At 39.6% G+C, this 23,567-nt stretch overlaps 1 protein-coding gene across 5 annotated transcripts in view; it reads right to left on the bottom strand.

The window, feature by feature from the left end:
• casz1 (castor zinc finger 1) overlaps positions 1-23,567 on the bottom strand; it is a 175,482-nt gene that overhangs the window by 136,802 nt on the left and 15,113 nt on the right. For all 5 annotated transcript variants that reach the window (XM_079674826.1, XM_079674829.1, XM_079674825.1 and 2 more), the window contains one exon: positions 3,867-3,941. The gene's annotated coding sequence lies outside the window, so the exon portion shown is untranslated. The remainder of the gene's footprint in view (positions 1-3,866; positions 3,942-23,567) is intronic.

Genomic DNA, 23,567 nt, shown 5'->3' with positions numbered 1-23,567 from the left:
ATAAGGCCAGAGCAATTCACTAGGGAGACATTATGGAATTATTCATTTGGGAATTACGAATTATAATTAGAACGTAAGGCCATATTTTCCAGTCAAAGGTATGGTGGGGTTTGCATGGTTTTATAGTGGTGGGGCTAAGACTTAGACATGTTTCCTGGATTGTATCTTTAGCTGAGCATAGTATGTTTATCATTCCAGGCTTCTTTAGAGAGTGTTTTGCTTTTAAAGAAGTAATTAGATCAAGTAAAGTGAGAGGAAAAATCTAACACTGGGTCCCAAGTGTTCTGGTATGCGATTAATTATTCTGAGGAAGACAGATGTTAAATTGTGTATGCCCATCAGCGCTAAGACTTTCTGAAGATTTATCATTCATGTTAATCATGAATAAAATATTTCCTTGTTTAGAGAAAATGCTACATCTGTTTGTGCATCATTTACCCCGACTGCAAAAAAAAGGCACACAAATATGACCTATTAAAGCCTATTTCTGACACAGTGGACAATTGAATTGTAATAGTAGTGGGAATTGAATTGTAGTGTATTCCCTTTGAAGTCATTGCATACGATCACATTGGAGGGAAAAGTGTATTTCTTCTTATAAACTGCTTCACAGTGATTCCCTATGAGGTTAAAAAACTGAAAGTCTTTCTTAAATAAAGCAACTCAATTAACTGCATATTAAGCAGACATTTGCTTCTATTTTCCCAGATGTATGAATAAATAAGTAAAACAGTCAGGCGAATGTGAGTGTCATGGGGATCACGGACGAGGCAGCGGTGGTGGCGGAGGTCGAGCCCCCAGCCACCGGGACGGTAGCGTCTCCAATCGCCCCTGGCGACCATCACGTTGCCATGCTCCGGAACAGACAGGCCTGCGTGCACAACAGATGGAACTAATGATGCGAAACAAAAGAGATCATTTCACCGTGGTCCTCTAGGAAGCCACAAAGAGAGGCTTGGAAGTTTGAATGATGGGACCAGGGGACCGGCATGGGGTTAGATATGGGTAGCATTTTTTTCTAGAGGTGCTACATGAAAAGGAAAAAAGGCCTTTGATGTTTCTTACAGAACGCAGTAAATTAAAAAAGAGAAAATAAGAGAAATTATAATAAGACCTGGAGAGGATACCATTAAGAGATGTGTTTTCTTTGGGGTCTCTGATATCCAGTCACATGGTGGTCATCAGGCCTCTGAGGTCAAATTCCCATGCATGAAAAATGATGAACTGCCAGTTCTGCAAATAAAGTTTCGCAACTGTCTTGGTCCAAGACAGTTGCAAAACTTTAGTTGCCTTTTGTTCATATTCCAACATGTTTAATTATTCTCTTTCAACCAATAATCAAAATAACCTCAACAATCACTTAATACAGTAATTACAGTACATGATTCACTACTGCTGGTTGGATGATTTCATCAGAATTTCATTTTGATATCATAGCCTCGCTTTATAATCGATCTCGTATCTTGTAATGCATTTATCGTGATGCGGAATGATTAGTTAAAAACATGGGTACATTTATTCAAGACCTTAATAAAACAGTCTGGTGTGCAAGGTTGTAAAACCTCTTATGAAGAAAGGCTACATATGTGCACCATCCGTTTTTTACACTGCGTTAGATAAAAGTTGTAAACAAACTGCTGTGTCCTGAACTGACAAAAAACAAATCAAATTTGAGCTGAGGACATTTGCATATCCTGAGGGACAGGATTAGATTTAGAGGTCATCGCTTACGAGCCAGTCCTCAGCAGACGCCAATGCAATGTTTCTATGTCAAGTACATTCAATCGACGCCTATGTGAGCCCAGTGTGTTTTCCGAGTCAGACAGTCAGAGAGAGGGAGCAGCTCTTTAAATGCAGTGTGTGAACTGAGAGAAGCCAAACACCTTGGGAGGGGATTTAACCAGGATGGTGCGGAGAGGAGCCCAATCCATGCTCATCCACACATGGAGGGGATCACTGGGAAAAGTTCAGCTCAGACCCTGACACAAACAGCGGAGCAAGGCCTGTATTAGAGTCAGGTTAGCAAAGATAACACTATCAGCCTGATCCCCATGGGTACCAAATGTCGGGCCTTGCTGGCAAATAAAGCTACAGTGTCTTGACTCCTTGGCACATTAGCTCTGATTACAATGACCTTCATTATATCAGCTACCCTTATTACAACACGTAGAAGGCGTCTCTCCCCTGGGTAAAGCACAGTGGGGGAAAGAGTAAAGGAAAGCGGTGAGATTCACTAAGAAGGTTGGAGCTGTGCAAACCAGTGCTAAGACCTGCACCAATGTAATGTACCACTAGCACTTAGGAAAACTCATGATATTCATACCTGCTGCCTTGTCACTTACTGACAAGTCACATTTAAGGGTACTGTTTAGATTGTTGAATACAGAAATTGATTTATACTGACCGACGATACTTGAATCATGAGCATTTGTATTGTAACGGTTTAGAAATCTGTGACTTAAGTAATGCAGATGTAAAAAAAAAAGTCAAGTTTTTACTAATAACTCAATATTGTCCTGACTAAAGCCTTCCAAAGCAAATCGCTACATCAATGTCTTTCTAATCCTTAGTTCCTTAGAATAGCATATCCAAAACGAACCACACATGTTTTGATTTAATAGAATTTCTTACAGTTTGTATTACTAAATAAAATGCTTGACTATTGAAATATTAACCATTCCACATCCTGTGCGCACAGACGAGCTGTTTAATATGCAACTATGTTGTTAACCTCAATTTCCTTCCCAGTCTGCCCCTCCACAGGCCGCATTGTTAGCTTGAGCGAGCTCTTGGCACACGTTAGCGCCGTGGTGGTGACTCTCATTCACTCTGACCACCCTGCAGGCAGGGGGATTCTCTCCCACCGCCCTGCTCATCCCTCCTTCAGGCCCCTGCTGTGCATCTCACCCTCCCTCTCTGCTGGCAGGTGACTCACAATAACAGCCGTTGCCCAGAAAGAGCCGCTTCATCGCACTCACTTAGTGCTGCCAGCACACCCCGACACGGGATAAGCTGAACTGTGGGGGATCTGAGGACCATCCCTTCAGCCGGCAGGAGGGTGCCATGTTTGTTTTTGTGCTAAGATACAGAGGGTGGTAGGAGAAGGGCGGGGGGCAATCAGCTTGTTTTGGATTAGGAGGAAATCAAGAGATTTTAAGAATTACAAGATGTGCCTCGACAGCAAGTTGAAAACAAAAGCACCTGTAGGATTAGAACCAAGGATTGAGACACACAGCATCACTACCATCCTCTTATTCAGATATTTGTATGTACTATCGTTTCTGAGGGAGAAAAGACGATACAATAGCAATATAGACAAGAGTGCACTTAACAGAATCTGAGTTTAAGCCATGTTGATCCCCTATGACAGTATGTTAAAAAAAAAAAGCAAATAAAATTGTAACTTAATTATAGATTTATAATGAGCCACTGCACCACTGCCAAAAACAAGTCCCATACCAAGGCAAACAGGCACCTGCTGAATGCTCTCTGCTCGTGGGTTTTCATAGCTTAATTAATCGAGGCCTTGGGGTATCATGACTCGTGCGTGCTGCTTGCGTGCAATTAAGTTGTTCCTCGAAACAGAGGTGCGACTTCAACATGGAGCAGAGACACCAATACTGAGCATAACGAGCCAAAATGTGTGTTTTGAAAAAGGCAATGATACACTCATTTGTACCTCAATGACGGGAACTGTTTCAACAAACTGTGAAATGCTTTTTCACACAAATAAAAGAAAATCAGTTTGTTTGACCTCTCAATGACAACAAAGACATCTGCGCCAAATCACTACATTAGCTTTTGTATACGTATGTTTTACATTTATAGCAAGTATTGGTTGATGAGAATATAAGATTAAAACTCACCTTCTTGTTGAACACACTTTGAATCCGGAGGCGTTATCGCTTCTGCCCGATGCTCATTCTACTGCCATATGAATTCTGTAGATAAACATAGAACAGATGTTTACCATCACATTTAGTTTATTTAAAATGACAGATTTAAAAGGCAGTGATCTTTTTGGAACATTTGTTATGTTGTAAAGTAACCCATTGGGGTACAAATAGGTGCAAAAGGTTACAAGTCTCACAGGTGAAAACCAAAAGTCCTGACAGTTTAAAATCCAAGTGTGACCGAGATCTGACTATGTCCCTCTTGCTGGTGTGACACGTGCAATGCAGCAATGGCACTCAAAAAACTAATCTAAAAGTGGGCGAGCACAGTGTTTGTTTTGTTTATTGAAAAATCTAAATGAATGTGGTGATGATTTATTGATGTAAAATAAAACTGAAATAATTAGTGACCAAAATGAATTAGAACAAAAGTATGAAATTCTCATGACTGCTAATTACCAGTTTGAATGAGCCTGATAACTAAAGAGAAAAGGTATTAAAAGCAATAATTATTACTATTGCTAATTACATTTGCAATTATGTCACTAATGAGAAAGGCCTAATTATCAGCACATTGGATAAATAAGACTTTTGCTTTCTATCGTTAAAGATGGAGGTGATGTGATTATGCACCAAGGGCAAGTCCTCTGACCAAGAACCCAGGGTGACGATAAAGCTGTAAACTCTCACAGGACTATGGTCTCCTGAATGGTGATAAATAATGACAATAAAGGATATGCACAATCATTTATAGACCTGACCCATGTCGCTTGACCTGTGTGAAACTGTTATCATAGGACAGTAGGTGGGCTTCCTCAAATGTGCCTTTATTATTTACTTGATGGTTGTGATCCAATGTTTCAATAAATGAGCAAGAGTATGAAATATCAAACTGTTTTATTACATCACTTTTAAATAATGCCTTAAGAAAAGTATTTTGGAATATCAACAGAACTTTGAATTGTCTAGAATCAGTTACCGTCCACACAACGGCGTGTGTTGAATCTTGCCGGCGGGCGTGTCTGAAACTCGACCAACAACCAATCACATGAATCTCCTGCCCCTGACACCCAAGCAGCGGTTTGATTGGCTAGAACTTGCACTGGCATATGATTCGATTGGCTGACGCTTCTGCCGAGGCTTCAAAAGTTGAACATTGCTCAACTTTTGCAGCGAGCCACGCCAGCAAAGCTCCGCTTCCCACAATGCAGTTTGGTGAAAAGTGACGTCACCCCATTCAAAGTTAATGGTGAAGCTTTCAACGCACGCCGCTGTGTGGACGGGCCGTTAGAGATACTGTGACGACAGAAAATACTGTTAACGTGGAAGCTCTATGTTTCATTTGCTATCTTCATAAAGTGCCGAGGTGCACAAATGTAACACATATGATGCATGTACTGCTAAGTCCTCCATGTGACAAGTTCATTTATTTAAATTAAAAAAGCACTCTGCTTCAAAAATATAAACAGATGTATTTATCCATTGGAGAAAAAAAAGGGTTGTTGCGACAGAGCAGTGACTCAAAGCACAACGTATGTGCTATGTAGCACAGTGCTACTGTGGGTTTAAAATAGTTTAATATCAAGAACTCAGTCATAAATCAAATGAAAAAGGTATATTAAACTATGTTTGGCAAAGACTTTAGGGGTCAGTTATTGCCTGTTTTGGACAGTATATGATGCACTTATCCATCTAGTGAATCTAACTGTCAGCTGGTTGGTGACTGCTAGAGAAATGCTATAAGAAAGAATCCTAACACCCCATTGCACTGATCTCCAAACAGCCCACCCTCTTCAACAAGAAAAACTGCACCTGATTTGTGGTTGTCAAAATATTATATATCAAACTCAAAGTCTCCAAATGCTGTTGATATTTCTCACATTCCTCAAGGGCGTTGCTCTACCTTTAGGAGAGCGGAAGTGTTGAGGAGGGCCGTGTCTGAGTGCCAAGTAAATGCACGATGGATTAGGTGCATATCTTTCACATGGCTGTATCCTAATCCCGCCATCTGAGGTAAACACAGGACCAGGTGAGGCAACACGCCTGTCTGAGACACCTCTGGAGCACAGAGGGATCTCCTCTCAACACGGGAGGGCTGCTTCATACCAGCTAGGAACTCATTCACACAGGGTTCCAGTAATAATTGGGGCATGTTTGTTTCCTGTCTGGTGCTTTATTTATACAACAAAACATAAACAGCAGTGTATTCCTAAAAATGCTTCTTTTTTTGTATGTATTGCGTAAAAGATCATTCAAGTGAAACAACGTAGGAGAAAAGGAGAAGGATTTTACAGCATAAGAAAATATATTTGTAATAAACCGAAAGCACCACATATAGTAAAAAAAAACAGCAATAGGCGCTTTCACACCGGAGTACTTTTCCCAGTATAGTTCCGAAACTAGAACTTACAGTAGTTCATGAGAACCTTTTCACCCCTTTTCAGTCCCTGCTAAAGAGCAAGTACTTTCATGGGAGAAAAAGGTTCCCATTTCTGGCTGGGCGGATTGCAAACCACGCCCCGTAAAACTCCGAAAAGTTTTGTGAAGCCGCCATTTTATTTTCCTTGCATTAGCATTAGCCCAGCGCACAAACGGAGATAGACTAACTTATGGCAACACAAAATAAAACATGGGAGCGGTGGAGATGAGGAGGTGTCGGCGTTTCTGGCGATTTACTCGGAAAGCTTCAGTAGACTCCGGGGACTTCCGGCCGGGGACTTCGGGTGGTAGTATAGGCTACGCTGTGAAGTTGTTTGCTGCCTGCCAGTAAACCCAAAGCAGAAGAAGAAGTGACGTCAGTGGCTTCATTTGCCTAATCCTCCCTCAGGGACTTATTCCGGCGTGAACGCAAAGTAAAGAGTTCTGATGAACTAAGTTCTAATGAACTAAGTATGGCAAAGTACTTGGTTTGAAAGTGCCAAATGACTGCATGGCAATCAGACAAAAAATTCTCACAAAAAGTTGTCTTTTTTTTTTATATTGAGTATATCCTTATACAGGGCTCAACACTAACTTTTTTAAGTGGTTGCCTGGCTGGCAACCAGGCATCAGCTTTTGGTTGCCAAAACTGAAAATATGGTTGCCATTTTTAGTCACCTTATATTTTAAATAATTAAGATACTATACACTTATACATCAACTTAATAAGGAAAATGGGACACAAAAGAATGTTCAAATGCTTTACATTAAGTAATTAACACAATTATTTGAAGCTTAAGTGGTAGTAAACTTGTCCACCCTCAATTGCTGGTATACAAAATACCAGTAGTGCAGCTGTTGTCACTTTCTTTACAGATCCCTCACAAATGAATTGAGCAAGTCACTAGTTCCTTGGTCATCCGTTGTCTCCCTTTCAAATGCGGGTTTTCTTGACCTTTGTGCTGATCCCACCATAGATCCACTGGCCCTTCAGCATTGAAGTCTTGGATTGGCCAGACGAATACATTTCTAATGTTAAATAAATGAAAACCATTCACAGTTAAGAATTAGATATTAATTATTAATGCTGTAAATTACCTTTTATATGTCTAACTATATTTAACATGTGTTACCTTTTTATAGAAGTGATTATATTTGTATGCCAATATGTTCCTATGGTAAAGTTTCATTTTGCACTTTTATTTTGGTAGTAATAAGATCGGGACTCTTATTTTTGAAGGAACTTTTACCGGAAGTGAATGCACAACGTAGCAGAATGTTTCGCCTCCCAAGACTTTACACATTTCCTCTTTGCTTTTCGTTCGGGTTCACCTTGCACTTTATCAGTTGAATCACTTTGAACATTGGTTTGAGATGTTGACGGGTTGGCCGAACTTTTGACCCCACAGTCAAACAACTTAATTTGCTTCGCCATTTTTTGCAAAACAAACACACGGCGCACCGCGCACGCGAGTAAATGTGCATCGCTTTCTGGCTCTGTAATCACACCAATGCACGTGCAACTTAAGTATCAGGTTCCGACTGGTCACAACAATAATTAAATATCACTCTTAATATAACAAATAATTAACATTTATCTATTTTGGGGTGCACATTTTGCTGTCCTTATTTCTTTATGTTAAAAACTGGTTGCCACTGATGGCAACCAAAGGCCAAGAAGTGGTTGACATTTTTTCTGAATGGTTGCCAATGGCAACCTGACAACCGTTACCGTCGAGCCCTGTCCTTACACTTATTTTGCTAACATTCAATCAGTTCTCAGATGAGAACCTGAACATCTGGTTCAGCTCTTTGTGTGTTTTTCATGCATTGAAAAAGGGAGCAATAAGGTGATACGTGTGTGTGTGTGTGTGTGTGTGTGTGTGTGTGTGTGTGTGTGTGTGTGTGTGTGTGTGTGTGTGTGTGTGTGTGTGTGTGTGTGTGTGTGTGTGTGTGTGTGTGTGTGTGTGTCACTGCAAAAGAATGTTGCCAAAGTCTCTCCCTCTCACCTCAGAGGCAGGATAAGAAGAGGAACAAAACAACAAAATCATAAAAGAACAATCAACGCGCGTATTCCAGATGGAGCTGATATTTCTTTCGACATCTAGATCATTATGCAAAAACAGGTTTTGATATGTTATGGCATGACTGTTTTTCATTACATTTTTCACACCAGATCTCATGACTTGACAATGCACACACCCATGGAAAAGGTACTTGAGGTTAGAAAACTATAACTTTAGGTAGGGTGTATCACAAGTAAATGGGGTATGTTATTATTTTCCCAAAACAGTGACGCCCCTTTCTGGGACAGGAAAGCATTTAACAGGATATATTACAAATGTTTTATTTTTTTATGTTGAATTGCATTCAAATACCATGGCTATAATTCATAAAAACACAAGTTCAGTACTTCATGTGTTTAGACCTCTGACTTTTTTATTTGCAAAGTTAGTTATAAGTGTATACCATTTTCTTGTTAGTTTAAAAGTAGCTGCAATTTTTCTCTGCAATCCCCAACAAAACAATGTTTAAATAAAAACAAGGTAGACTACAGTGCACAGTAATACTATAATCACAACCTAGAGCCAGGGCACTTGTGAAAGCCTTGTTGGAACATGCGAGTGAGGGAAGGGACTGAAAAGTGCATATTTTGATTTTGGTGATAAAACAGCAATCACAGAAGCTGAAACTGTTCAGTGACTCAATGGATGTGAATGTTGTTGCTGTGAAACCGTTTAACCACATGATGTTTCATTAGCATTTGTTACAAAACTAAAACAATTTAAAAAAATGTCTTGGCCTAAACCCAAAGCATTTACAGAACGTGGAAAGTTGTTCTAATTGGTGCAAATGTAGTGTTTTAACTTAAAGCAAAGATAAAGTGTTTTACATCTGTAGATGGGATGTATTATTTAAAAGCAGTTCAGTCACTCTACAAAGGGATACTCAAGCTATGGTACAAATAATTAACAAAATTTGAGCTTGTGGTTAGTGTGCTATGCAAAACTCATACCGTAAAGCCTGTGCATAACAAAAAGAGAGAATCTGAACCTTAATGGTGAGGTTTTCTGAGGTTATGTTACCAAACGTTGCCCTCAGGCACAGGTATGATATAAATATACCGTACAATATATGCACAGCTTTGTCACGCTATGTGACTTGAGCAAGAAGGCATCTGGGTTCATCATAGAAATGCAATGTGCAGCTGGCCCACCTTATTTTTTACGATTGTTTCTTTATTTAGAGTGCTCGCTGACAGAAAAATTGCCAACTTTAAAGATTCTTATTCGCTGAATCACCACTCATGCCAGCATTAAACATTTTAAATGTGTAGGTTTTTTAGCAAAAATGTTACCTGGAACTCTAATGCGGATAAAGCCAAAATAGTTTAAATTGAATTAAATTGGACTGAGCAAAGCATAGGTTTAACAGACAAGTAGACTATGATAACGAATTGGTTTTCAGTTTAACAATATGGATATTTGAAAACCTTTTTTCTTCAGTGAAAACTGTTACCCAGTGTGAAGCTGACCGTTGAGCGGCCCAACCAAGTAAGGAGGCAGAGGCAGAACACCCAAATACAACCCGGTGTGGGCATTTATTCATCACTGAAAAATGATTCACAGCCTCAGTTGCTGTCCACCTGAACACAATCAGCAGCCACAAGGATCTCATACCCAAAATCACAGAACACAGAGCCTAAATACCCACAGACTAATCAATCAACAAGACACAGGTGAGGGGGGAGGAGACAACACAGGGCACCAGGTGAACACAATCACCAGCCACAGACAAAACGGGAGGGGAAACACTTTCAAACTAAACCACATGTGCAATATTACAAGGCCCAAAGCCGTCAGTCCACAGTGACGAAGTTACCTTTGTCGCACCCAGGATCTATTGTAACTGGTATGAATACAAGCTGACCACCACTGCTCCTCAATGAGGATAAAACATTTATCTTTAACCTTTAAATCTAAGAGAAGGTATTAAGTCGATTTAGTATCACTTTAACGGCATCTAGGTATCTTCCCAGCTACTTTTAAAATGCTATTTTACGCTCAGGTTCTTGACTATATAACAGGGAGTGGCGTTTTTTCTTTTTTGACATGCATAGCAAAGCAGGGCTCCACCTATTTCCTGTTGCAATTGAACCCAGAGACCAAATTGCCGATGAAAACTAAGATCACTTTACCAGGCTTAGGTTTGGCCTGAGTAAGGCTACACTTTAACAAATCTAATCAAATTGAAATGAGAGCAGTATTTTTGATTTGGTGTACACATGGGTCCTGGTGAACTTCCTTCTCCAATAGGTCTCAATGGGTTTAAACATCCAGATACAATAACAGTGTTCTCACACGCCTGGATATATAGGCTGAAATCATTACAATGTTTATATTTACTGCTGTAAATGGACCAGGGCAAACTCACCCGTCATCTTCTTACAGCACTGAGATATAATAACTCATAGACATGTTTGTTTGCCTTGGGGAGATATATTTTTGGGCTGAAAGCATTGGGTATGATTAGCAGTGGTAAAGCATACAGAAACAGTTTAGAAATTCCATCAAGCACACCCAATCTGTTGATTGGTTACTTGAATTGGTGTGAATGTTGAGTCCTACCAATTTAAAGAGATTGTGCGAGTCTGGAGTGTGTACCAAGTGTGGACATGTTGATTATGTATGCTAGGAGTGGTTCAGTCTTTTATTGGAAAATTTACACCCGTGCAGTGATTTATATAAATCAGTAGTGCCCACAAAGCAGTAAAACTCTAATTGTTTCTTCCATTTTGAAAGTCTAGCGTCCATTAAGGATGCAGTGAGTAATAAAAAGGACTTTTAATCAATCCTCTCTTGTTGATGAGTTGATGTGTGAATGGGCTATCCTACCTGACAGTGCTACCATATGTTGATTTCTTTTTCTAATAGCTAACAAAAAGATAGAGGGAGCTTATTTATTGCAGGTGACTGCATTTACTATACAACTTAATCAAAAAGAAAGAGGGTAATTCATCCAAATTGTTTCTGGTCTTTTGATCTGTTTTAGTATGTGAATAAACACTTGCTGAATTAACACATTTCTTCTTTTTACTTTGGGACCATTTACTGAGATGTACAGTACTTAAGAATTCTGACGTTTGATACTATCCAAAACCTAACAAAAGAGCCCAATAAACAACCCCTCTGATTATTTCAGTACCAGTTACTCACATTATTTATCCTATATATAAAAAAGGGGTTTTAAAGCAAGCAGTAGCATGCAGGCAGTGCCTCTTGCCCACACTGCAGTCTCCGCAGTGACCCTTTCGGTGTCAGATTAGACGGGCCGAGCCCTCCTCGACCGGCTGGCACGGCCACAGTAAATCCTGAAGACTGCTCATGCTAGGGACCTCGGGTAATTAATAAAATCCCCATTACATGCCTTGTGCCCGTTGTTTGCTATTTCAACACCCCATTTGTGCCACGATTACAGTCATTATCAGTCACCGCCATTAATTCTCTACCCGATGCCAGAACTGCATACTAATAAATTGGGCTCTGCATTTTTTTTTTACCTTTCCAGGAGTTGGTATTGGAGCTGGGCCAGGAAGTGCCACTCCAGATTAGGAGTCATCTTGTGACTCGGAAAGAGCCCTTTCAATAGAAGGCTGCTGCATCTTTGGAGATAGTTCAATTTTCCCCTTTGATTATTTTCCTTTCCCCTCCAAAATGAATCTTTATTAGGCTTAAATCCTGAATAAAATGAAATTAGCAGACTGCAAAATATTGCTTTCTTTCTGACTCTATTCCCTTGTGCCTGCATGCAAATTATAATGCTTATTTATGTAAATGAGGTGTCGTCTTTAATTAGTTTTGCTTGAGGGCATTAAAATACATGTATTCTCTCCCAAAAAATGATTTGTTTTGTTGCTCTGTTCAGTTTAAGTTCAAAATGAATGATTATGCCGACTAAAAAGGTTTATTAATTCTCTAGTTTGCTTTTTTTCCCCAACCTCTTTTGGAGAATTATCTTCTCCACCCACTTCCTGGGAAGAGTGTATTCTCTGTGAAATCGAAAAGCCTCTTTAGGCAGTACTCAGAGCGCTACTCTGACAAGCACTTGTAAAGGTCCCAGGTTGAAACCACATGGTAAAACTGCACTTCCACTTATCAAATCTGAAAGCTGTGCTCTTCAGCAATCCTCTCTATACGCATGTGTTTGCTCGCATGACTATTTGTATAATGACGAATGATTGAACAGAATTGAGCTTTGCTTAACTGTTGTACCTCTGCATTCATAGATGTTTTATAATGTGCAATTTAACCATTGAAAAGACCATTGTGCTCAAATAATGTCTTGGTTCTTTTTCCATTTTGTTCATATATCAAAGACGCTTAAAACATAATCCTTTCTTGAGAGTGAGATCTGAGTTATTAATCAAATGTTAATATTGATGTAAATTCTGATAGCCTGTCAGCTCAAAACTGAAATGAGCATGACTGTGTAGACGTTTCAGCTGATCTGGGTCCTGTTTTAATATTTGTTTAAAAGGATTTGCGGTGTTACAATCAATCTTCCGCTATCCCCCGTTTTTATGCATTTACTGGTGATTTACAGTCCATTGTTGAGTGGCTACTGAAAAGAAAACTGCTTTGTGTCATTGTAGAAGGTGTCGGGTCAACTTGTGTTAGAAGCAGCGTGTGTCTGTGTCCTGCAGTATTTCAAACCACTTCAGGCTGAAAGTGACCAACTGCAGCTCCTGTTATTGTTCAATATCAGATCAGTATTTAGCATCCCTTCAACTGCTAAGATGAGCTGAAGTGGCAAGTTAAGATGCCCCCTCCCCCCTCCAAGAATGATTTATGGAAAGGAAGCTAAAACCATTATAGCGTTTTTATTATTATTGTTCTTTCAAGGCTAATGCAACAATAGATTTTTACATGATTGATGCCTTACACTAAACATTAGAGGATTACATTAACTTTGCATAGAACAGCTACATGACACAAGATTACTTATTGTTATTTTTCTCCACATGATCATATTGTAAACGTAGTACATATAGTATTCCTTGGCACATATTGATCACAGTATACATACCCTACAGTACACCCACATCGGGTACATTGTGTACATTCATGCAAAGGTCGGATTCAGCTTTAGTTGTCCGTTTAACCACTGCTTTTTAATAAAAACGATAAACTCATGTAGATTTAAATGTGGTGAATGGCAGTGATTCAAAGATTAAACAAAAGCAAGTGACCTTGATAACCTCTCATCTGCCCCTTCATTCTGTAAATTATTAAAAGTGTGGGCTCTTGTTGAAGGGAATGTGGCAGCAATATGCTGATACTTCAATCAGCTGGGAGGAAATTCCAAATGTAATAAGGCGGGATCGCTGCTCTCTGTCCTGCAGTTCCTTCCTACCATGAGCTTCAGCTGTCAGAACAAACAGTACGGCCATGGCTTTTTTCATGCCATCAACAATATAAAAAACTCCTCAGACCACATCAAACCTCTCACATGATTCTTCACACATCAAGCACGTGCACAGGCAAGGTCTGAAGACTGACTCTGCCTGTCCCAAGTGGTCCTCTCACTTAAAGTGTTTCGGTACATCCATTTAAAACTAAGGAAAATAAAATAGGTACACTACTTGGAAAGATACTTGATGAAAAGAGTTTAGGTCAGAACATCCTTCGACCATATGTGTTTTGAACTCATCTACAAGAATGTGTCTTCTCAGTCCTGTCCCACATTAAGTTTCTCTGGTCTGTTTTTACAACTAACTCTTTTACCTGTCATGTAAGCAAAATATCACCAACATCTTTGGTATGAAATCAGAAGAGATAATGGAACAAAGCTGTCTTAGTTTTCAGGGAGACTTGTTCATTAACATTGCCAACATATAATGTAGGTTGTACTTTTTCATTCAGTGTTGAATTAAAGTCATGCAGAGCGAAGACACTTCCTCTATTAAAATGTTGACACACACTTTGGGTGCCTTTTACAGGCATGTGTACTTGTGTGTTTATCATGTCCAGACCATACAGGCACTGATGGGCATCCAGCCAACTGATTCTTCCCGCAAAGTGCTAATTTATGCCACTCTAGTGTGCACAGCTCTATAATTACCTGGAAACGTAAACTGGAAGCTATGCCTGACAAAGACAAGAAAATGCAATAAAATGGAGCTTTTGGTGCTCAGTTGCAGTGAGTCTTATAAGACATATTAATGGGATGTTTAAAGGATATGGCACTTTTCCATTTGTCTCGTGGAAAAATCTTGGGCAGAACACCTGGTGCACTAAGTGCCTGCAGTCTGAACACGGAAGAGCAGCTAGCAGTCATGGCGTTCTTTATAAAGCACCGTCACATCTAAAACATTTTCTATTAACTATGCACCACAGTTTATACCTGATTTGTCATTTCCTGGTTGTCATTAGGTGGCAACTTAATGAACTACCAAAGTCAGATTGCAAAGCCTTTTAAATTATCTCAAACAAAAGAATAGTTGTCTGTATAAAAACATACCTTTCACATCCTTGAGCTCTTACTCCAATGCTGTGCGTTGCACGCTTAATACATGAAACATTTCTTTTGAAACTGAGGACTAGCTTCAAGTGACTTGAAGTAAAAAGTTGAGGCAGGCCTTCCATGTCATCACCTTTAAATATGTGTTAGGTAACAAACTGACAAGCTGGAATAACTTCACTGTCGTCGAGCCAACATCATTTAAATGAATAACGATGACTTATGATCCGTGAAAAAACGAATCATTCTCCACTTTGTCAATATTTATGTCAGTACTTTACAAATGTAACAGTCTTGAAAATTGAACTCTGTTATTATATATTTTTTATTTTCTTTGAGAAACTGGTTTCCCGACTTTAAAAAAAAGGAACACAATGTTATGGTGGTGACGTGTGGTATTTTTGAAATGCTGCCCTTCCTATGAATGCCAGAGTAAAAAGAACATACAGTACATTACATGAAAGCTAAAACGGCGTTTACTGCAAAGCCTTGTACTGTAGGTGCAGTTGCATTTCTCGGAAAACACAGATATTTTTCTTTTTTGGTGACGCAAATGTCAAGGAAATACTTTTGTGTCTTCTGAAACCAAGCATACAGTATGCATGGAATGCTCATTCTGAGACATGCCTAGAAAATGACTCTACTTCACAAAAAGCCTGACTTAATAAAGCTTGCATGGGCAACACTTTTAGCAAATCTCAACTGGGTCAAATAGAAGTGTATTCCTATTGCATATGGAAAACACTTATTTTAAGTTTTAATATCACTAAGGACAATTAAATACTTTTTTATCTTTCAATGTGTCACAACTTTAAAAAATGTGTTCCAGTTGAGAAAACTGGCACTGCAACTTGTCTTATCTAAGAAAACAGACAATTTATGTGTGGGAAGACGCAATTTGTTCAAGAACAAAAAACAGGACAAACAGGTACAACTTTTATTAACGGCAATCGACAAGGAGATTTATTATTCTTATAAAAATTGTTCACGCCTAAAGTCAGTTGAGTTCAGTCCAATAGTAAAGTCAGAACCAATGCCAAGTTGATGTAGGCTGAATGGGGATGATTGCAGTTGCTCCTATAAAAGGTGTGCATATCAGATAAATATGTTGTCTGTTTTCAGTTCTATGTCTAGTGTTTCCCCAAGAAAATAATCATGAAGAAAATTGCAAAGAACTATTCTTTTTGTTTGTTTTCAAGAACATTTCATTTTTGTCAGAATTTAAAATGCAGTTTATTTCATTCTTCCTGGTCAACAGGAGCCTTAGGTGAATAAGGAATATGTGCACAATTCTAAAGAGGCAGAAGCTGTTTATAGGATCACTGATGCTTTAGTTTGGGGAAGCAGATACGTTGATGATGTTGTACAGTAACATGAACACTCACAGCAGCAATAATGCGCATGTCATTTTTTTTAAATAAGTCATTAAGGATACATGAAAAGTTACTAATCTAGGTGGCTTCATCAAAACTAGCACCAAAGAATCTTCAATTTCATAAGCAGTGCCAACAATATATGTTTAAGGTCATCAAAGTATACAAACTATTCATACTTGCATAACTACGCAAAGGTACAGACAGAAACCTTAGGCCTTCAGTAAACACATCATTTCCCTGAAAATATGACTGGTTGGAATATACTCTGCATACAAGCAGAAGGCACCAACTTGGATAACACTGCAAGATTGTTTTTCATTTCTTCCTTTAAAAAGTAGTCATTACAAGGGGGAGTGTCTGAAATTGTGATTTATTCCTTCAACATCGAAAAAGATTTAACAAAAGTGAAAATGTCCAAGCCCTTCCTGCAATCTGCAGTCTTCCTTATCATTTTACACAACTATAAAATGGGAAAGCTAGTGAGGGGAATACCTTTTTTGTTTAACTTAGTCTAAGTCTCACAAAAGCCACAAGAATTTGAGAGAAAACAAAATGCCTGTCAGGGCGAGCATACAAGAGGCAAAAGGGGGATCTGGCATGGCCTCAGCAAAGTCATAAAAATATTTCCCTTTTATTTAATGTTGTCCATAATTCATTGCCAGGAAAAGCTAATCAATAGCACCTTAATGAAAACTTGAGCCATATTTTATTTTGCCGCAGAGAAGTCCCGGATCAGCATTTGTTGCCTTGTTATGCGCTGGTTTTCACCCTTGGGCTGTTTGACAGATGTGCATCACATTTGCAGATACCTTAAATATTTGCTCTCTTCAACCGCATTTGCCTTATCAAAACACCGCAGAGAAGAAGGGACGTTTCTGATGATGACAGCAATGAAGATTCAAAAAAGAAACATGATCCAAAACGGTTTCATATATTAATGGTGTCCTAGCCGTAACCTCGGCTGAATATGGCAACATACATCGCCAAACCAAAGCTGTACATAAATATTGACTAACACATTTTTGATGCTCTCCACCAGTGTCATAAATACACTGCACTCCCATAAGACTAGGTTTATATTAATGTCAGATTGAGATGAGCATGTTGAAAACACATACTGGTCCGGTTCATTGTATCTCTTTCAATGGAATTAATTAACTAAACATAGGCAATAGAAGTCTCAGGAGTTACATGCCGGCTGCAAGACGTATGCAAACCATTGTTCTTTAACTGTTAATGATAGAGTAATTCAGAAAAATCCATGAATTGCCATAATAAACTGTGGAAAACTATGCATCATTACAGGAAGAAATGATATTAACAATTGCACAAAGATATCACTACCATCCAGTGGCGGTTCTAGAACATTTTACATGGGGTGGCAAAGGGGGGGCAAGAGGTCATGCCAGGGTGGCATGGGAGGGTGGACAGTACCTGGTATTTTATACTGTATATAACCTATTTATTGTTAAATCATGCCCTAGTGTTCTTAATGCACAAGAGAAACAAGGTGTTCAGACAAACAAACAAAAATATAGTGATTCTATGAATCGGGTGCCCTTTGAGTCCCCCAAGCTTACTTCAGCAATTTTAAATGAAAGGAAACTACAAAATGTATTTTAAAGCAATGAATTAATGGAACGGGTTGTTTTGCATTACAGTGTAAAACTAAATATATATATTGTTTTTTAAAAATGGGTTGTCTTACTAGTAGACAACAGACATATGTGTATGTCCTCACTAAGCATCATCACATATTCATTGAATATTAAACAAATCAAAATGGCCAATTATCCCAAAATGTTGCTGCTAATATAATCATATGCTTGTCAACTTTAACTGAACAAAGAAAAAATACTTGAATTATCTATGAAATTGCAATATTGACACACGTTCCTCAGTTTGTTTCAACCCCTTCATGCCATACCATTTACCCTCCTATTAAAAATAATGGATCAGTCCATGTGTCATCTGCATTGAGGGAATGACATCACAAAAGTCTTCTGAAGAAAAGATGGCAAAGAAAAAAAGGTGTCAGTATCTTCTCTTACCTATATTTCAGTTTTTTTATTGTCAGATTAAGATTGACAAACTCAACATTTCAACTCTGTTATATGAATTAATAATAGTAAATAATTGTTTATTAAAAAATAAACAATAGTTATGATAATTATTACAATTTTGTAATGTCCTTAATTTCCATGTGGTGCCATATCTTAGCTAAACAAGGTCTCATGGCTACTTTTTGTCAAAAACTTCAAAAACATTTCAAGGAAATTCCTAGTAATTATTTATATGTTGTGTCTGAGGTGGGAAAATGTGTTTTCTCAAAGGTTTAGGGAGTAAAACTCTAACACAGAAAAGACCTCCCCAAAATGCCTCGTTGGAGATTTCTCATGTTCTTCGTGGACATTGTGACGTCTGAACACCCAGTAGCCACGCCCAGAGCTATGACCAGGCTGATTGGTCCAAATTAACACACACACACACACACACACACACACACACACACACACACACACACACACACACACACACACACACACACACACACACACACACACACACACACACACACACACACACACACACACACACACACACACACACACACACACACACACACACACACACACACACACACACACACACACACACACACACACACACACACACACACACACACACACACACACACACACACACACACACACACACACTTCTCCTCCCTGGCTGCTTGCTGATAACAGACAGTTGGGATCGCGGCGGAATTCTCTCTGCAGACCCATTCTCACAGCGTTTATCAACCTTTTTCTTACTCAATATCAAGCCACACTTATTGTTTTTACTTCGGCCATGTGAGTTTGTGCTAAACAAGGAAACAACACCTCCACGGAGCTCAGCGCGATTCACAACGTCCCGACCAATCAGAGCACACTGTGCTCACAGGGAGGGTGGGGGCTGGAGCTATTGGAGCTACAACGAGCCGTTAAAGGCAGAGAGTGAAATTCAGTGAATACACGTAGTTTACAGAGATGCTGTATGAGAAACCAATGTGAGTTTGGAAAATTGCACAATATAAATATATTCTAGTAGACCTTAACAATGGAATTATGATCAGTGGAAATGGCCATGACATGTCTCCTTTAAGAGCTAAAGGTGACCTGTGCAGCAACACATTTCAATAAATATGTGTCAATACTAAGAGCCGCTAGATTGTGCTGCTGTAATGGAATGCAAGAAGAATAAAAACATACCATGTTGTCCAGCTGGAGTTTAATCTGCCTCCTGATCCCTGCCTCTGTCCATCTTTCTGACACCTCATCTTTAGTCCTCACATAAATGTCTTCTTCTTCACTAATGTCCTCAACTCCTCCTGGCTTTCTCCTGCTCTGACCCTCCTGGTCTCTTCAGTGAACTCTCTTTTCCTTTTCCTCTTTCTGTTCTTCCTGATCACTTCTCAGATATGTCTTTTTGTTGTTACTGGCCTGCAAGAGTCTACTTGTGAAAAGCAATGGTACAAATGCTTGCATAACTTTACACGATAGGGCCATGTAGCTGATAAGTAGCCTATAATAAATATAAAATCTGAAAATATGTATCAAACGCACACAGGCAGCTGTGTTTAGATCCAGTTTGACGGTAAAGGATGTATCCTGGTTTAATTTATCTGGCCTCATTGCTGTGATGTGTAATTTACGTGGATTTAATAATCGATCTCCCAGCTAGCGCTGTCTGTGTAGTATTTTGTAACGTAACGCCCCAAACAGCGACCATGTGTTAAACGCTATCGATTCAAACTGCAGCGTTTTATTAATATTTTGATTCAAGCTCTCATCTTTAGTAAAAACAAAACTAGTCGAAGGGGGAAATGTTCCCAGGGGAAGCTGATCCACCTTGCTGGGACAGCTCTCATCTCTCTGTGAGCCGTGGTCTGTGTGATCTCGGTCTGTGTGATCTGCCCCCCCTTGCCCCCCCATAGATCCGCCCCTGCTACCATGTAGATAGACCATTATGTAGTTTGGCTACATGAATTACAGGTCTATTCGATTATAATTCAATAATTTATTTTGAAGCATATCCACAAAATGATTCCTTCTCATCAGATTTAAAAAAAACTTTAACAGCATTAGAAAGCACAAATTGTTTGAAACTAGATCAACAAATCTTTACAGTATGTCAGTGAAAGCAGGTTCTAATGTTGTCTCCTGACTCTTCTTAGAAAGTCTTCCATTTTGATAATATGTTTATCGTAAATTGTGCCTTTACATGTATCTGACATCAATCTGTCACACCAACTAGCCACTTTAGTAACAGACTCCCAGCGCAGTTTGATTAGCTAGTTTATTTGTTTGTCTGTTAGTAAAATTACTGAAATAACAATATTCATGAAGCTTGGTGGAAGGGCGTAGCATGGGCCAAGAAGCAACACGTAAAAAAGGAGTGTATCCAAATCATGGGGTGGATACACAAATGATGTTTCAAGTTTGTTAACATAGCGTGATAGATTCCTTTTGGTGTTAATAGTTGGAACATCTTACCAAAGGAAAACGCCTGATAAACTAAAATGCAGAATATCAAGGTCTACGCTGCACGAGAATACTGCATCACTTTGTAATAATACCCTTTTTGACGACATATTGTGATACATGAGAATAACGCATAACGTAGTTGCAGTTCAATGCACATGTGAATTACTTTATGTATATGTATGCTTGAGATTAAACGTATCCGTCACATGAAATCAAATCAGACTGGCGTTTAAGCAGGAAGGTGTGAAAAAAGAGTGTTAACAGACCGAGTGGTGGGATGCAATGCTAATTGTTTCCAGTGATCCTTGTCAACATACAGTATGCTCTGCCTCCAGTCAACTATCTATGAACTCAGACTACAATTACAAGGGAAAAGGTCATGTTTCATGCTCTGAGAGGCATCCTAATGAACTGGTTGCCACCTATTTAACACTACTCTCCAGTCCACTAAAACAGACTTTCCATATCCACTGACAGCTCGCTTCAGTTCGCCTGTGAACAGGATGAGATGTTTTTGTTGTTGCCATTTCTGTCAGGGGCAATGACTGCAAACCTTGAGGAAACTTGCCTAATGCTCGCATTCAGAGTAAACAGTTATTCATCAAAAAAATAATAATGTTTCAAAGGTCAGGCCATAAAAAACAATATCTGCCCTCTTTCCATTGTCTAGTGCATTAGTTACTGTTAATGCCATGCAGAGCATTTTGATAGCAAGGGGCTGGGTTGGAAAAGCTGCATCTACTTGTGAGAACTTGAAAGCATGGGCTGGTTTATGACTTCAAATGAAGATCAAAACAGCCCACTATCATTGTGAAAAGAACCATCATTTTGACGATCCACATTTGTGTCCACATGGAGTTATATTGTACAGAGCTGTCCAGTGTTTGCACGTTGTTTGCCTGTATTTTCTTTGTCAGCCGGAGGTGAGAGGGTGGAGACCTGCCAAGTGTAAGGCCCTGGGCCAACGCCATGACAGCTGACGACTCGGGCAGGCCAAGTGTGCAGTGCCGCACTTCTAACAGCCAAGATCCCAGATCAAGTAAATCCTAATCAGAGAGTTAGTGTGCCTCTAATGTGAAAATTCATATTTCTACTCTGAGCGTTTCATGTTCAAAAGAGAGCACATGTCATTTGGCATGCCTTCATAAAGCACTAGGGCTCCCATCAGTCACTGATTATTGCAATGAGGAATTAAAATCCCTAAACACAAAGGAACCAGCACCACATTGCTTTGGCTGTCAGCCTTAACTAGTGAAAGTGACCTCAACCTATACATGCTGAAGGAGGATAAATCATATTCAATTAGTCGGATAGAAATATTCTATCAGACATGCATTCAATGTTGATTAATAAAGATACAGATGAGCATAGTGCCTTTTATCAAACCCCGACCGAGTACTTACATTCTCTGTATAAATCTGCTAATATACAGTCAACATTGTTGAATACCTGAGGTAACTGACATTGATTAGTACGCTGTATTTCTCTGCTTAGCTACAGCGGAGCTGCAGAGGGGCTGTCTAGTTTGCCAGAAGAAGACCGGCTGAGGGAGGCGGTGCTGAACTGTTAGTCTTCTCCCCCTTATGGCACGCTGTGTTTACGCCGATCCCTCAGGCCATTTGTTTGCAGCACTTCCTTGCCCCACAGCACCATGCATAATGCAGGGATGAAAATGTTAACAGTGGCAAATAAAATCGGCAAGGTGCCCCCACAAATCAGGGCAGTTTAGGAGCACATTTAATCATCCATGCATTGGGGACAACGCATAGCAATTAATTGTGGCATTTCAAAGAAGATCAGGACCCCATTTTTGCAGGGTCCTTCAAGCTTCTTATTCAGTTGGCCCATCAACGGCAGACCCATGGCAGAGGCCCCGGTGCATCTCTTTAAAACATCTCCACATTTTGGCCCAATTATGTTTATTATCTCTTTGCTCTCACGTAGATGAGACGAGAACTCGTGTAGAGGGTTGCATAGAATTGCATCAACAAAGCCAAGCCAGCAAGATAAATAACAAAAAACAGGCATTGTTTGAAGAGAGTCTCCCATGTATACACACAAGAAGTAATCCAGCCTCGGTCTTGCATTTCTCCAGCATGCTCCAAGACAAACAAGTTACAGCACCATATGGTGGTGTCAGGAAAATAAATAATTTAGAGAAATTCATGTGCGGTGCGCAGATGAGCAACCGCAGAAATATCAACACAGGCATCCCCATACTTAACCCCTCTAATAAGAACCCTCAGCAGGAGGGCCACAAAGACACACACATATCACTCCTTAACTGGATTGAGAACTACTTTGGAATTTCAAAGACTGGGACTGGCAACTGTCTCTGGACGTAAGGACAGCATTTTGTGTAGATACAATCGGCAGTGCCTTTCAGCACTTCCTGAACACGAGACAGCCTAATCTAATGAACCGGGGGGGCAGAATCTGCTCAGGCTTTTAGTCGAGTGCCAGCGTTCCTCCTCTCACATCTGACTGCAGTCAAAAATCCACTTGTTATTTTTATTTCCACTGTATTTTCCCTGAGGTGTCCTCTGCGTGGCTTGAGTCATCATTGTTCAAGTCTTTAGAGTTAGAAAAAAACACACACATGCACACACAAGCTGGTGGCAAGGTTATAGCCAGTCAGACAAGGGGGCACTCGTATTCTGCCAACCCCAGGGAAAACTCACAGAGGGCTCCGGAGAGGGGAACAGAGATGTGCCGTGTTGCTGACATAGCAGCCGTCACGTCACACTAACCACTAAGAGTGATGTGCACGGACAGCACTGAGAATTGTAGAATACTGAAGAGACTTCTAACCAAACAGAGCGGGGTTT

The sequence above is a fragment of the Notothenia rossii genome (genome assembly GCF_949606895.1).
Source record: "Notothenia rossii genome assembly, chromosome: 4".
NCBI classification, from domain to species: Eukaryota; Metazoa; Chordata; class Actinopteri; order Perciformes; family Nototheniidae; genus Notothenia; species Notothenia rossii.
This window is presented reverse-complemented; position numbering and strand designations above follow the sequence as displayed.